Raw genomic sequence first — 4,910 nt, 5'->3', positions numbered from 1 at the left:
GCTTGCATCCGTTTTTATACATTTTTTGCGGATCCGCCATTTTCAAATTTTGGCGGATTTTGACTGATGGCAAAAAACTGAAGTGTGAAAGAGGCCTAAGCGGGGGACGGGTGCAGGATCCTGAGGTGTGTTCCCCAAGACTGATAGACGCGCAGCAGCACCCATGTTGGTCAGAGTATTCCGAGCAAGAGTTGGTTGGGAAAAGTTTCCGGCCGCAGAGTGCAGATCTGGACAGCTGTGTGAGAGACTGTGTGAGAGATTTATCGGTGGACGCGCAGAGCAACGCAAACAGAGCAGAGCTGTCCATGCAGAGCAGCAATTCAGGTGACGCAGCTGCTCAGAGAGAGACATGTGCGCTCCGTGACTGTGAGTACAGCGCAGGTGCCGCATAGAGATAGTCAAGTACTGGACAGACATTTGCGGCCTACCTTGCCAGTTGGCACTTGCTAATCCACGTTGGAGTCTGTCAGTGCTGCAACCCTGTTTGCATTGGCCGCACCAACTTATGGACTAGGGGCTCAGCGGAAGGTGCCGAAGACCGACCGCTGCCGCCAGAAGACGGACCATTGTTTGTAGGACCCCACTGGAAGAGCACCTTGCCAGCCGTTGTTGGTGCCACTGCTTTCAAAGCTTCAGTTGTGGACTGGGAAATCTCTGACAGGATAAATGATTTAAAGAACTGCCGTAATCTTGTTAATTGCTCATTAAGGCTAGTTTCACACTTGCTTTTTTTTGCAGCGCGTTTTTCCCGCAAAAAAACGCATTGAAAAAACGCATACAAAAGCATACAACTGCTGCGTTTTTTTCAAGCATTTTTATGAGCATGCATGAAAAAAACGCAGCGTTTTTATGCGTTTGTATGCGTTTTTAGTGCGTTTTTACCGCGTTTGCGTTTTTTTCCAACATTTTTAGGTGGCCCCTCACACTACCCAAACCATGACTTTACTAACCCTAACCCTGACCCTAACCCTAACCCTAACCCTGACCCTAACCCTTAACCAAATCATACTTAACCCTAACCCAAACCCTAAACCCTAACTAACCCTAACCCTAACCCTGACCCTGACCCTAACCCTGACCCTGACCCTAACCCTAACCCTAACCCTGACCCTAACCCTAACCCTAACCCTGACCCTAACCCTTAACAAAACCATACTTAACCCTAATCCTGACCCTAACCCTGACCCTAATCCTTAACAAAACCATACTTAACCCTAACCCTGACCCTAACCCTAACCCTGACCCTAACCCTAACCCTAACCCTTAACAAAACCATACTTAACCCTAATCCTGACCCTAACCCTGACCCTAACCCTTAACAAAACCATACTTAACCCTAACCCTGACCCTAACCCTAACCCTGACCCTAACCCTAACCCTGACCCTAACCCTTAACCAAACCATACTTAACCCTAATCCTGACCCTAACCCTGACCCTAATCCTTAACAAAACCATACTTAACCCTAACCCTGACCCTAACCCTAACCCTGACCTTAACCCTAACCCTAACCCTGACCCTAACCCTTAACCAAACCATACTTAACCCTAATCCTGACCCTAACCCTGACCCTAACCCTTAACCAAACCATACTTAACCCTAACCCTGACCCAAACCCCAACCCTAACCCTGACCCTGACCCTAACCCTAACCCTAAACCCCTTAACTAACCCTAACTCTAACCCAAACCCCTAAATTCCATGGTTAAAAAAAAAAAACGCATATGCAAAAAAACGCATACATGAGCATGCCAGTGCGCACATATGCGCATCCATAGGCTATAATGGCCATTTTTAGCGCAAAACGTGCGCATATGTGCGCATGCGCTTTTTTGCAGGGCCAAAAAATGCAACATGCTGCGTCTGGAAAATACAAACGCACACCCCAAAAAAACGCAGCGCATGAAAATCGCATACATGCGCTTACAAGCGCGCAGGTATGCGCACCCATGTTAAATATAGGGGAAAAAACGCATGCGCACATATGCGTTTTTTTCCAGCGCTAAAAAACGCAAATGTGAAACCAGCCTTACTTTGCCTATTTCTTGCCATTGAACTGTTTAACCCTCATTTAACCATTTATCTCCCTGCAAGGAGTTAACCCCCTGTTAAATTTAAACTGTTAAATTTGTTAACCCTTGCTCTGCCTTCTGTCTGTCACTGCATCCCGCAACCTGCTTACAAGGTTCACAGAAAAAGACAGCAGGGCACATTTAATACATGTGTGTTGTGCACTACTTATGTTATGCTCCATGCATGTGTGGACCATTCTAAATCTTATTTATTCACTTGATAAATGTGAAACAGCATATCATATCTCACCTTGGTATTTAGTGGCGGTGAAATTACACTGTCTGCATAGCTCAAGAAATGGCCGGAGTGAGCCTCCCGACCCCCTGGAGGAGGCGTGGGCGGAGGCCATCATGACGGGGGGGTTGGAGGTTTTAGTGAGGGAAGGGTTAAAGGGGAGGGGGAGCTAGGGGGTATTTAAGATAGGGACTGGGGGGTTCCCGCCCTCTGTTCCTGTTTTCCCAGCTCCAGAACAGTCCCACCCTCCCTCCCTTTTTCTTTTGGGACAGCGGTGCGTGATTCTATTTTGGGTCATGGCGGTTTTGGGGGAGGGGGGAGTCCTTGAAGTTGGTGGAAATTGGTTTTGGAGACTCTGTGGGTAGGGTCTCCTTCGTTCAAAGGTATGCTGGTCGTGATCTGGTGAAAGGTGGATGCGGAGTTTTCCGTCGGAAGAGGGCGGATCTCCAAGGAGTTTGTGGACAATATCTATTGGTGTGCTGGTGCTCCCGAGCCTGTGGGGTAACGGCTGGGAGCAAATGGTCGGGGGTTGTTCACAATATTTTGGACTATTTCACCATGATCTTGTGGCTTCAAGGACTTCTCCTTCCAGGGTTAAATTCATTGTACTCATGTTATTTATGATACAGTGTTTATTGTTTGTTTGTTGTTATAATAAAAGGCTGCTGTGGCCATAAAAATTCCAAAAGAAATACCGGTGTCTGTGTATTAGTTGGCGCCGAGGTGGTGGTGGTGGTGGTTTTATGGTCACGGTGGGGTTTCGGGGGTAAGTCAAAATGCTTGTTATCCCCACGAGGTAAATACTTGACAATACCAACGTCATGCAGATTGAAAAAAAAAATTCTATTGCTAAACGTGATACAACTCACGATATCATATGTTATAATTTTGTGGCGGTGAAATGAAGCTGTCTGCAGACCTCACGCACATTTAAAAAAAAAAAAAAATTTCTGTTGCTAAACGTGACACTGTAAGGAGGTGGTGGGGACCCTCATGTACCTTCTCTCTCCTGAATGCTGTCTGCACGATTACATGCGGAACCTCATTGTTATAAATGTGTAATGCAATATTTATGTACTGTGATGTCATGTATTTGCCATGTATTGTGTATATGTTTAGGATTAGAGATAGAAGTTAGCATAGCGGGATTAGAATAGAGGGGGCACAATAGAGATAGAGCAATAGGATAGATAAGAGTGTTAGTGTGGCGCCCCTGAGGCTTCAGTCGCCACAGAGGTACTACATCTTCTCCTAAGGTGTGGTACCCCACCATCCAGGTAGGCTGGGAACTCCCTTTCACATTCCAACACCTGCACCCCACACACAGGATAGTTCAGCAGGGACCCATCCATGCTTTATGCTGGAAAGGTCATAGGGTGCCTTTTGTGGTCCCTGGCTTCGTAACATGAAAGGTGCTGGGGAGGCGGGTGGAGTTAGATATAAAAGAGAGGGAAGGTGTAGGATTTCAGGTCAGTCTGACAGAAGGTCAGTGGAGAGAGGAAGTCACTCAGACAGGAGTGAGGATCCCTGGAAGAGGGATGGATGAAGGAGTGCTGCAGATGCCTCAGTGACCTGAGCCAGCTGGCACGGGAAAGGAACTGAAGGAAAGAGACGTAGACTGGAGACTACAGATTCCATAAGAGAGAGATAGAACAGATCGGAACGAAGGAGAATAGAAGGACGGTGGGAAGCAGGTTAAGAAAGAGAGAGAACCCTTCCAGTCCAGAGCGCAAAGGCCGGGGCCCGGTCCCCGAGGTTGATTGGATCTTTATGTCCGGCAACAGACACCAGAGGAGTAGTGAGCCACTATCGCCTTACTCCCATCATAGACTTGGGACACAACAGCAACTGAATAGAGAGCCGGGACGCAGAGAGGAGTCCACGAAGCAGGCTACAGCTGTCTGTCATACAAGTAGAGACTAGGAACACCTAGAGAGAGGCATTCCAGGGTAACTAAGTAATGGAGTGCTTTGCACCTAAAGGCGCATTGGAGGAGTCGTTCAGTAAGGTACATATTGGCGGAGTGTGGAGGGGAGAACCCTATCCAGCTTGGAGGTTGGCTGGGGCCCTGACCTGAAGAACACAGTGCGGAGGCAGGCATTGGTGTGAACTGCAAACAGTGAGTAAAGCTTTGGAACCGAATACTCTGGTGTCCTCCAGTTATTCCAGCACCGCTACATCTGGGTAACAACATCTATACCATTCTGCGCCTCTCCTCATCCATTGCACCTACACTGCCCTGAGACTACAGCTCCACCTGTGGGGAGCTACACCATCTTTGCTGCACCACACCATCAGTCCCAGTGGATCTGTATGCAGCGTTGGCTCAACACCTTACTTGCCAAACACCACGGGTGGTGTCACGAACTATCCAAATAAACTATTACACCATTAACATCACCGCCATTGATATTGGGCACCCAGGGCCACGGACCAGGTCACCGCTGCTGTGACACACATTCCCCCTGACACCGGCCCGGTACCGAGTACCCCGCTGCCCTGGGTGTGAGGGGCGACCCAATTTGTTAGATACAGGCAGCATAGGGGTTAAGCAGATGGGAGGAGTCACAGCAGAACAGCACAGAGCAGGGAGGTATAGGAAAGG

The sequence above is a fragment of the Dendrobates tinctorius genome, unplaced genomic scaffold (assembly GCF_039654945.1).
Source record: "Dendrobates tinctorius isolate UK_male_01 unplaced genomic scaffold, ASM3965494v1 ptg000011l, whole genome shotgun sequence".
Lineage (NCBI taxonomy): Eukaryota > Metazoa > Chordata > Amphibia > Anura > Dendrobatidae > Dendrobates > Dendrobates tinctorius.
This window is presented reverse-complemented; position numbering follows the sequence as displayed.